This window comes from Notothenia rossii, assembly GCF_949606895.1.
Source record: "Notothenia rossii genome assembly, chromosome: 12".
NCBI classification, from domain to species: domain Eukaryota; kingdom Metazoa; phylum Chordata; class Actinopteri; order Perciformes; family Nototheniidae; genus Notothenia; species Notothenia rossii.
This window is the reverse complement of record NC_136911.1, coordinates 5,423,486-5,435,898: the sequence shown is the minus strand read 5'-3', so window position 1 is coordinate 5,435,898 and position 12,413 is coordinate 5,423,486. Positions and strand designations below refer to the sequence as shown.

Genomic DNA, 12,413 nt, shown 5'->3' with positions numbered 1-12,413 from the left:
TGGAGCATTACATGAAAACTAATTAATATTGTTTCTACTGAGGATTATTGAAAAACACAAACTGCTGCTAAACAAATATTTAATATGGGTCAATATCACACTGAGATTAACTTAGCTCTAGTAGGGTGTTGGTTAATGAAACTTTGAATATGTGTTATATTTCTGTAATATGGTGTAGTGCTCTTTCCAAGATCACCAAATGTTAACAATGTTTCCTTTGCAATTTATTTTTTTATTTTTTATTATTTTGTAAAAGTAACAATAGATCAGATCATAACACTGGGTCAAACTGATCTTACTTTAGTGCAATATAAATAGAGGTAAAAAACCCAACAGTCATATGAAAACATAGCACTAAAATTGGGTCAAAATATCCCATTTATTCCTGTAGAAATGTACCTAATGTTTGCAAACTGGCACCCAAAGTAGATTATTTTCATATTTTCATATATATTATCAACTTTTTTTAAAAATATCCACAAATACACAAGATCAAACCTCTCAAAACCTACACAGATTTCTAAAAACATACACACACAGACACCAAAACATGAAAAAAAAAAAGTCTAATCCTGCTTTCCCAGGGTTTAGGAAGTCATTACTGTGTTAGCAGCGTGTGTTACTTGGTATTCCCGACTGCACCGGTCTGTCCCATATCTCTGGTCTCCATACTGTATCTAGGTAGCTAAGAAGGTAGGCAGGTGATGAATGTTCAGTAATTGTAAGAGTTCAGTGGTAAAAAGATTCAAATCCATGACAGTGAGAAATGGAGGAGAGCCCCGGGGGAAATTTCAGGCTGTGAGGAAGTGCATCCAACCTGTCTAAATAACAGATCACACCTCAACTTGGTCACTTGCTCAGAACGTGCTCTGTGATATTAGAAATGTGCCTTTATTGCAAATGAGTTTCGCTGAGCGGTTCGGTGCAGCGGCTTGATTGTGTTATACGAGAATAAAGTAGTAACCTAGTGCACACAACAAATAATTCAAGACCTTTAGTAGGATTTGAATTAGAATTGAGAAGAGACTTCAAACATGGCGAGAGTTCTCAGGTTCTCCTGCAGCTGCTTTGAAGGCTCTGAGGTTTGCTCACTGTACTCAATTTGCATAATTATGAGATGTTAGAAGGGCTGTTGTGTGTTTGCGTGGGTGCATCTAGTCTCTGCATGCACACAGTGTAGGAGAGGGGAGTTAGTGTGTGTCATTGTTTTACAAGTGCCTCTCAGGTCTTTAGACTCAAGTCCACAGTTAAGACAAGTCCTTTGTAATATAATGACATTTTTCGATGCACATGTTTGGGATACTGTCACTACTTTTGCTTTTGCTCGTAAACAAAATAAATTGGTGGTATTTTTTCTAACTGCAACAGTACTCTAAAATTATATTCCTCAGGTTTCACTTGTGCAACTTCATTGTTTTGCTCAGAATTAATAGCGTTAAAGGGGCCCTTATTATGATTTTTGGGGTTTTCCTAACTGTGTTATATAGGTTTTAGTGCATGTAAATGGTCTGCAAAGGCTAAAATCCCAAAGTTCCCTCCCTATGTCTGCTCCAGATTTACACAATGTTATTCCTCATCCATGATGCAGTACAGCACAACCGAAACCAAGCAGTGGTTAAATAAATCTCCAATCACATTCATGTTTATCTTAACCAATAATCTGCACCTTATTTAGACATGCAGCTTCAAACCACGTCCCGCTAGGCTCAAGACAAACACCCCACCTATTACGGCGAACGTCAGATTTGGCTAGCATGCCTCGGATTCTGACTGGAGACTGTAAAAAGTCCAAATTAAACGCAACAAAGAATGGATTTTGTTTGGCAAGGAGCGCAATGAATAACAGTCAGGTAATTATACTGAGCTGTGATTATTATCAGCATTGTTATCAAGGATTTTGTAAGATCAGTGTGTGATCCACGTGTGCATTTTTCCCCCGGAATACTTCCCCCTGTGCATGTCTTATAATCTTTCTGTCAGTATTTCATTCACCCTCTGTTTGACATCGCACCACTTAAGCAGTCAAACATGCCGTATCCCATCCAACGTGGAATGTCAGGTAGAGTTTTTGAAGCTAAGCAATCTTGCAGGAAATTAATTGAAGTATTTTCTTCACCCAATACAAAGTGATTGAGCAGAAAGTCTGGATCCTATAATAACAGTCAAGCTATTTATATAAAGCTGACATTATTTTCTATTTTTATCGCAGTTATTATCTTAATTTACCCGTCAACATTAGACAAAACAGCCCTATTTCTATTATAACAAGTGGCTGTCACTAACTTTTACACCCTTTCAGTTAGAGATGTCCCGATCCGATCACGTGATCGGGGATCGGAGCCGATCACGTGATTTTCAAAAGATCGTAATCGGGAGAAAAAAAATCGGGGATCGGGATTTTTTTTTTTTTAAATACTTTTTTTTTTTTAATTAATTGTTACAAAACAAAAATGCCCATGTTCAAGTCTTAAAGTCATCCTGAGGCCTTAGTTTTGGTTTCAAAGGACACAACATCATGTATGTGTTGCTTCTTTGGGGCTTGTTTTCATAGACCTGGTTGCTTATTTCTCTCAAATCTGGCAACAGAGTGGGAGCAGTGTCTAATTGTAGCAGTAAGCTAACGAGTACTGATAAGCTTTGTTTTGTTTTGATCCAATGCTGCACAACTGAACTGATCCAATGCCGCTGTGAAAGAAAGAAGCTATATCCATGTTGGATAGAATATCCAATTTAAATAAAAAAAATAACCTTAAGGGACAACTTGAATGCTTTTTTTCTTTTTTTTCTCTTAATGCATTTCATAAAGATCGGATTGGGAAAAATCGGTATCGGCAAATTGTCAAAATCAAATGATCGGAATCGGATCGGGAGCAAAAAAAGGTGATCGGGACATCCCTACTTTCAGTGTCTTACTTAATGAGTTTTCACAGATGATGAATACCTTCTGTGGGTATGGTACTCCCAACAAAGTTTTCTAACTTCATCATCAAAAATGCCGCCTTGGTTGCATAAATCATCAAGGATGCTTACACTGAGCGGTGCCTGAGGCTATTTCCCAAAGCGTAGGGATAAAAGTTTTTGCTAATAATACAGGCAGCTTCATCACTTAGTCACAGCAAAACTGACATCAAATGACAGGATGAAGAAGTTTGAGGGTGATCACCGTAGTCGATACAAGAGTGCACTCCTGACAACATCCCCCTTCAGAAAGTACGCGTATCTGCAAACAGGATGGAATTGGAGAGACAGTGCAAAGAGAAAAACCTACTGAACTGTGTGTTGCCTCAAGCAACAACTTTGCAATAAACTAAGTTTAACTCAGCGGTCAGACAGACAAAATATAGCAAGAGGGAACATGAGGGGTCGCCTGCTTTACTGGAAGCAGGGCTCATAAAGGGCTGACCTTACCAAACAACAATAAATGAGCACCCTGTGTCCACTTCCTCCTAAGATAAGCTGTAGAAATAAAGACCGGACGACTGGTATTAGCGGGACAATCATCGGGCCCTTGCAATATTAATGATATAATTACTGCATGGAGACAGAATGAGGGAGAGAAAGGGGAAAACAGTGAGTTTAGAAAGCTACAAATGAGGCAGATAGAAGTGTTTTAGAAAGAAAAGATGGATTGACATCCCCTGTAGGGGCTTGTATAGAGAACATTTCCCTCTTTTTTTGGGGTGGCTGGACCCTCCCTCATTCTTAATTGGAGTCCTCGCTTGTATCCCACCGTCCCGTACTCTGTCGGCGCCCCCCAAGGTGCAGGGAATTGCCGTGTCTGCCTCCCCTCCTCTATATTTAGGCCATTTAAGGTTGCACGGCTTTAAAAGGGAAAGTCAAAAGATGCCATTCTTCATGAATGTCTGAGGATATGAATAAGGTCGCCGCTCCTCTCCCTCCGTCCCCTCAGGAGTCCACCTTTTCAAATATAACAAATGCCTCAATTAAAATCCCTTTCAAACACCATGCTTATTTTTCGATAACAATCGTCCGCCGCTCCCCTTTAGTTCCTCAGGAAGGGAGGGTGTGGAGGACAGAGGATACTCCTGTGTAAAGAAGAAAGGAAATGAGGAAGAGGAGACAAAGATAAACTTGGTAATGCAGAGAAACAGAGAAGGGGAGAGATAGCAAGGTAGAGGTGTGTGAGAGAGAGAGAGAGAGGGGTGTTTGACGGAGGGATGGATGCAGGGCCTAGAATGATGTGAGCCAGCAGATGGCAGGGTAAGAACAGTAATATGGCCGGTTCCACTCTGTCTGTCTGTAGCCAAACTGCAGGTCAGTGGGGAGTCCACATCCTACACACACACACACACACACACACACACACACACACACACACACACACACACACACACACACACACACACACACACACACACACACACACACACACACACACACACACACACACACACACACACACACACACACACACACACACACACTGTTACAGCCGCTGCCTTCCTGGTGCTGTTAACACACACACACACACACACACACACACACACACACACACACACACACACACACACACACACACACACACACACACACACTCTTACTGTACTTTTCTTTATGCATTCACTTATAAGACACACACGCAAGATTATTTGTAGCAAATACACCTATTTATGCAAGATTACATTTCCTCAAATGTTCTATTTCATTTCTTTCCTCATGGGACTGACTCTGAACATGTATTTAATGTATTTTTCTTCACACATAACGTTAATTTGTTCCCTTCCTGATAAGTTAGTTGAAGTACTTCCACCCTCGTCGTTGGAAGGGGTTGCGGGTGGCGTGCCTGATGCAAGTTAAAGCTCTAATGGCTACAAGACAGTTTGTCGCCATTTGAGGCTCAAAGGGAAATGAAACTAATGCTGAGTAATGCGTTCTTAGGCCGTCATTAGCATCGGAATAGTGAAACGCATGAGGGCTCCATGGAAGATGGCTGGCTTTAATAAAAGACTACTTAAAGACGGCAAACAACAGCAAACAAGTAAATCTAAAAAACGTGCGGCCCCCGCTCGCTCGCTTAAGACCCGTGGACATTATCAGCATCTCGACTGTACGGTGGTGGAGATTAACTGCCTGGTGTTGTTTAGCTTAGCTTCATCTTGGCTCAGTTCGATTAAGCTCTGGGGAGGAAACCAAAGACAGACTTTTTCCATTCAGTAATATCGACTAATTAATAATTATGTCAATTCCTGCTTCCAAGCTTTTGGTTACACGCTGGTTTGCGGCCACGATCGCGACCGTGTTTTTTTGGCGAAAGCATTCAGTTTACTGCGTCTTAAAACATGCCTCTCTGCATGCAAATACACAAGACTAAATTAGAGTGACGGATGGTTTACTGTACATGTTGAGGATATAAAAGTGGATCTGTCCCTGTTAGCAGCTCACAAGCAGCCTTGTTGTGGAGAGCAGTGTGGTTTCCATACAGAGCTCCAGCTGTTTCACATAGAAGGACATCAAGAGGCTCAAAGCTATCTGTGCCGTCGCTAAGAGGCAATATATTTGAGCATTCTCCCTCTCCGTCTATATGTGTCTGCCTCCCGCCCCCGCTATCTGTTTGTACTGGTCTCTCCCTCACTCTTTCTTCGCCAGTCTAAACCAATAATGTATGATATCTTTATCTTGAGAGTCACGGTAATGTCATATAGCACACAGACATCCCCACTTGCCTTTTGGGCTTTTTCTGCCTCCACTCTGAGCGGATACTCGTCGTCAGGAGCGTCTCCTGACAATTTCTAAAATGCGATGTAATGGTTTGTTTATGATTATTTTTCTGTAGAATTTGTCCCATTTCTTCTGACTGATGTTTATAGAAGAGCACGCTGGCAAATTGGATGGTGAGATCCCCGGTGATTGTGTCCCTTACATATCCACCACCACGCCAGTAAATAAATCTCTCAGACTCCAATAAAATATGTTATTTCTTCACTATGAATCAAACAACATGGCCTGGTCTTCATTTCTGACCGTACTGTGAGGCTGGAGGCTCTGGAATTGTTCAGAGAGAATTATAAGATATATAGAGTAGGACACTGGTTGTTAAACACTGTCAGGGAACAGTTTCTCAAAAATGATATGGCAAACTCATCTGGAAGCGTATATGTTAAATGATGCTGCCTATAGTACATTGCTACACGTTGTATTTATTACCTTCTAGGTTGCAGCAGATTCTTGCTCACTATATGCCTATTCTTTACAATTGCCCTTTTAAACGTAAACTATGATGTATTTAAAGGGTTGATAAAAGGAATAAGCCTCTTAACAAAGAAGCAGATAATTATCCACACCTGTGTTGGCTGCTGGTGTATTGTTAGAAAACCCCCCCCACCCCCCTCCCGTCTCTTCTTTTTGCCCACTCCAGCATCACTCTGACTGCCTCATATTATCCTCCTAAACCCAAACAGCAGTTTACTGCGCTGCTTTTCACCTTGTCGGGTCACAATGCAGCAGGCATGTCGAGGCAGACCTCTATTTAAAGATGGTGTAAATGTTTGGGTGGCTCAACCCTTTCAAATTAAATGGATGGCATCCCAGGGAGGCCTATCAAAAATGATTAAAAAGGGTGGAAGACAGCATGTGTGTGTGAAGTGTCAAGACGAGTCGGCACAGGCTAACCGACCTGCACCGAGAGCCAGGAAGCTTATTAGCATTTCAGCGCATAGCAACCTGCCTAGCCCCGAGCACTGATCTTAACACGGTCTGTCCAAAACCGCACCGCGCTCTCTCTCTCTCTCTCTCTCTGTCTGTCTCTCTCTCTCTCTCTCTCTGTCTCTCTCTCTCTCTCTCTCTCTCTCTCTCTCTCTCTCTCATTCCTCTTTCTACTCCTGCATGTGCAAAAACATTCATGTCAAGTTGGTGGTTCACTCGAGTCAGGAATGTTTCTGTGCCTGACAGTGAGTGTTTGTACACAACACTGAACTGAAAAGTTTAACGCCGTCCAAATACCGTGTGGGAAATAAGTGAAGGTGATCCCAGGTTCTCGGTTATCAGATCGTGGCATCAGATTGAAGTGTTGAAATACATTAAAGATGTGGTTTTAAACAGTCTGAGGTGGAAATTGAACGTGATGGAAGCTCATTAAAACTGTAAAATTCCTGTCATGTTTGGACCCAGCAGAAACGTCCGTTTTTTTTATAGAGGCACTTCTATGCAAATATATTCCCAGGCAAATTCAAAGTGCCAACTTTTCCCTACATTCATTTGGAAGACCTTTTAACTTATGGCCATGTGTCAGACGCATAAAGTATGTTTAAGTTTCAGTTTGATCAAGTGCTGCAAGAGTATTTCAGTGAGGAAGGACCAGTCAGCCGCTGCAGGCTGAAACCACTATCTGGACAAAAAGTGGCACTCTCTTTCATTTTTAATCTCTGTCATTCCCTTTTCTCATCTCACCGTCTTTGTCTGAGTCGGTATTGACTTCACGACTGGGGAAAAAAAAAAACTGGGCTGTAACCTCTACCGCCAGACATTTATCACACAAAGGAAGTAAAGCGGAAGTAATTGGTATGTTTTAACCATGGCGAGAGGGTATGGGAAATGTATTTCATCTTTCCTTCTTGGTGATATAGCATCCATAATTGACTACACAGATTACTGTCATCAAGCTAAAGCAAAAATAATAATGTTCCTGTCAAATATCAGATGTCATACTGAAAATATATGGCTTAAAGACGTTATTAACATCTCTACTGAGTCACCTTTTGAGAATAAAGCAATGAAACGTGACTAAGGATGTCCCGATCACCTTTTTTTGCTCCCGATCCGATTCCGATCATTTGATTTTGAGAATTTGCCGATACCGATTTTATGCAATGCATTAAGACAAAAAAAAGAAAAAAAGCATTCAAGTTGTCCCTTAAGGTTATTTTTTTATTTAAATTGGATATTCTATCCAACATGGATATAGCTTCTCTCTTTCACAGCAGCATTGGATCAGTTCAGTTGTGCAGCATTGGATCAAAACTAAATAAAGCTTATCAGTACTCGTTAGCTTACTGCTACAATTAGCCACTGCGCCCACTCTGTTGCCAGATTTGAGAGAAATAAGCAACCAGGTCTATGAAAACAAGCCCCAAAGAAGCAACACATACATGATGTTGTGTAATTTGAAACCAAAACTAAGGCCTCAGGATGACTTTAAGACTTGAACATGGGCATTTTTGTTTTGTAACATTGAATACAAAATGTAAAAAAAAGAAATCCCGATCCCCGATTTTTTTTCTCCCGATTCCGATCTTTTGAAAATCACGTGATCGGCTCCGATCCCCGATCACGTGATCGGATCGGGACATCTCTAAACGTGACACAATAACAACCATTATGCCTCGGAAACACAAGCAAGAGCAAAACCCTGCACAGTATTCTTTTCCCCTCCTCTCTCCCTCCATCCCCCTTTTTCCCCTCCTCCGAGATGCTAGATCATCATCACAACTGGACCTGGACCCTTAATCAGTCACCGGGGCGCGGCATGTTTCGATATCAGGCCTTTCATATGACTTTATTGACTCTGAGTTGTTATGCTCTTCTTCATCCTGACAGTATAAAGAATGGGCTGACGGCGCTCTTCCGAGATTGGAGGCCATTTTGTGGCTGAGCTCGGTGCTCAACAATGTGACTAATGGGAAGCCCTGGAGGACTTTCGAGGGTATCACTCAAAAACAAAGTTTGGAACAGTGAGAAAGAGTCTCCTGTTTGCAGATGCACTTTGGCAACAAGTAATTGAACATTTAAAATGTCCGATGCAAACAAGACTCAACTTTGAGTTGAAAGGGGTTGCTTCTAAAATTGATAATTAAACTGTCATAATGTGCGCTCACACACAGCGGGTATCCTTTGTCCCCAGACTCGTCTCACTAAGGCGACCTTGGGAGGGGGAGCCCGCCTGCCTACCTTATAGCTCCCAGCCCTCCACAAGCCCCCACAGAGCATCTCATTGTCTCAAATTAAAGATAAGGTCTGCCTACTCTGTGTACGGTAGATACCCTACCTTTGGCATGTGGTCGTTGCTAATTACTTTGAGCTGTTAAGGGAGACATATCTGGGGAGACAGGCAGGAGGGAGAGACCTACAAACCCAGTTTAAAAGAAGAATCTGATTTTCCCAATGCTCCCAATGGCTTTGTCTGACCTGTTGGATGTGCATTGTTCTCTAACGGTCGATTTCAGTTTGGGTTGTACCTGTTGTTTTGCTATGCTGAGCGTGAATGGAGTGATTTTTTTCTTTGCAATCATGTCAGAAAATTGCAGACAATTAATAAAAAATGTAAGATGAGGTGATGGTATTCATCATATGTTGGATTTGTCAATATGTGTGTTTCTATTCGCCCTCAGTCTCTCCTGTGAGCTGGCCTCAATGTTAGTTAGCGGCCGCCTGGGAGCAGGTGTAATTTTCTGTAAAACAATATCCGTGGCTAAACCTGTGACCTAAGATTTTCATCGTCATAACTACCGTACACTGTAGCTATGTTCGTATGACAAAATAAAAAAAACCTTGAAAAACCTGCTCTGGGTTGTGATTGATAAAAAAACAAAAAAAGGAAAGAAAAAAAACAATGGCAAAGCAATCATTAGTGAAAACCAAACAAAAGTGGCGTTAATGAATTTGAAACAGTAAATTAGCATAAATCATGGCCGTGGTGGTGTTGCTGGTGTCAGTGATCTGGTTTAGCGTGCTCGCTGCCTGGTAAACTGCTCCATTTAACTCCCCTCCGACTCCCACTGGCTCATTGCTAAATAAGGATATCAATTAGGCTAAAGCACTCAGCAAAGGCTCCCAAGTTAACCATCAGCCGAGGCATGAATGGATCTTTGGGGATATTGACTGCTGCGGCAATAGGTTTGTAAGTGGGCTGACCAAGGGGTAATTAAAGCAGCATTATCATGTTACGCCGTTTATGGTACTTCTGCGGCTCTTTGCTGTCCATGCAAGCAGGGATGCAAGCGAGGGATCATTTGCTTTTTTATTCTTGTAACCTATTGATTTAAATGTGTGGAAAGGTTAGTTCTGGGTGTGTTTGACTACGTGTCTTAAGGAATAGTTGGTGTTGGTCTTACCTGAGCCGTTCTTAAAACTAAAAAGCCTCAATTTAATGGTAATTTATGATTTCCCCATTCAGTTTCTATGAGAAATGTCTTTACATGATGTGAGGGAATCACACTGGTAAGCTCAAGCCTCCCCACTTTAAGAGGTGGCCTTGATGTATGTGCAATTACAGCATAATTGCAGAGATAATTACTGTATGTGCAAGATTAATAACTTTATTAGCTAAAAATGGTTCACTTTTAAAAAAGGGAAATCTATACGTCGGTCTTGCAGATCTCAATTTGCTAAGAGTCAATTAACGGCTTGATTTTGTGTCTCATTACTCACGTGCTTCACCTTGGAAAGGCACCTTGAGAAGCTAAATTTAAAATGTAAAAAAGGTCAGGAAGTCCCAAGTACAATTAAGTCAGGAGTTTCTAAAGAATTCCATCATTAATTGAGGAAATGATAAGTGTCTATTTTGGCCAATCTAACGAGAATCCTACTTTAGAATTAAAAATCTTGTTAACTGTCGGGCCAGCCTCTTCAACATCTCAATTACCAGAGGAGCGAGATTTAAATACAGGCTGCAATTTCCTCCCCGACCTCTTTTATATTGGTTTTTACTTTGTTTTAGACAGAGGGGGGGGGGTCAAAATCCAAATGCCTGTGTTTTATACAGAGTAAGAATCAGCCCTTAAGCTCCTTTGAAACAATAATAACTTCTCCTCTTTAATTTAGCCAACCTAGCCATGTTGCACCATTTGACAGGGCTAGATTGGTCTTATCAAGACCTATTAACCATTTCCATTTTCTTATTAAATGCATGCTGCATAATTTGTGATTTTTCCAACGTGATGTAATTATGATGTATCATTTCCCTCAAATAAAGGCCCTGTCCTCTCTTGGTGTTAATTTGAGCGTGTGAACTTTATACTTTGAACTAATTGGTTGCTGTCGAAATCCCCTGAATGTGAGTAATTCGATCAGGTATTCCATAACCATTGTACAATTTAATTTGAGTAATTTAATTGGATTTGACTGCTCATTTCTGGGCCACTCTCCACTCAGTATTCAAGAACTGCAGAGCTGCAGAGGTATCCTGAGGCAAACACACACACATGCCGCCACCAGTCTCTCACACCAACAGAGCTGAACTTCCCACCATAGCGCTGCTGGATCAGACAGTGGACTTTGAGAGGACACAGTGTGCTCATTGTCATGTTCATATTTGTATTTAGTGTTTTTGTTTTGTGGGAGAAACTTCCTTTGAAGGGAACTTTGGGATCTAACCCTTTGCAGGCCATTTACATGCACACAAATCTATAGATCACACTACAGCAGGGGTGTCAAAGTCAATTTCATCGCTGGCCACATTCGCATAAAGGTTGCACTCAAACTGCCGGTTGTAACTATATAAATATATAATATATATATAAAATAATGTATTATATTACATTATTGCCTCTGAATTGGATTATTATCGGATAGGATAATAACTTAGTAATTAACTACGTCTGAAAGCAGAAGTCCAGGGCAAATAATTGCAAGTCTCTTCAATGCGCATGTCACAAAACAAGATGCATTGTGGGACATGTAGTTTATGGGCAACCTGCTTCTGTAAAGTAGCATGTAACCGTATAATAAACGTATTATATTCTTTGCAAGCTCTTGCGGGGCCACATAAAATGCAGTCGCGGGCCGGATTTGGCCCCAGGGCCTTGAGTTTGAGTCCCCTGCACTACAGGAAAGGGAAACCCCCAAAAGCAGAATAAGGCCCCTTTAAGATGCTTTCCATGGGGGGTGACATTAAAAGATAAAGTGAAACAACATGAAAGGTTAAGATCTGTATTACTTGGTGGTCAGCCCACACTATTATCCATCATGGATCCGAGGTAATAAAAGCATAATATGTTTACACATCTTTCTGTGTTATACGCTAAATCAGAGGGATTGCTCTTCAGTACTTACATTACCAATGCCATCCTCTTTCATTGCCTTTTTTTAACCAATTGAGCTCGTACCCTGCGCGTAATGTCATTCACGCTGCACCACAGAGGACTTTATCTGTCCTCAGAGGGTCAGCCATCTTGCCTTAGTGATGGCCGAGGCCCGGAGACTTTGAGGCGGCAGAGAGCAAAAGCAGCAGAGACAGGCTCCCCTGACACCCTGATGTGAGAGAGAGAGAGAGAGAGAGAGAGAGAGAGAGAGAGAGAGAGAGAGAGAGAGAGAGAGAGAGAGAGAGAGAGAGAGAGAGAGAGAGAGAGAGAGAGAGAGAGAGAGAGAGAGAGAGAGAGAGAGACCCCCCATGGGCGACACTGTCTTGCCTGGCCCTCCTCCCAGAGACAGGGATGACGCTGCCACTCTGCATTAGTCTT

At 41.6% G+C, this 12,413-nt stretch overlaps 1 protein-coding gene across 8 annotated transcripts in view; it reads left to right on the top strand.

The window, feature by feature from the left end:
* The window catches only part of LOC307025986 (uncharacterized protein), an 86,540-nt gene that overhangs the window by 21,441 nt on the left and 52,686 nt on the right, over positions 1–12,413 (top strand). For 2 of the 8 annotated variants that reach the window (XR_013804313.1, XR_013804314.1), the window contains exon 4: positions 8,554–9,836. The exons of the other annotated variants lie outside the window; for them this stretch is intronic. The gene's annotated coding sequence lies outside the window, so the exon portion shown is untranslated. Of the gene's footprint in view, positions 1–8,553; positions 9,837–12,413 lie in introns of those variants that run through there. 8 annotated transcript variants of the gene reach the window in all.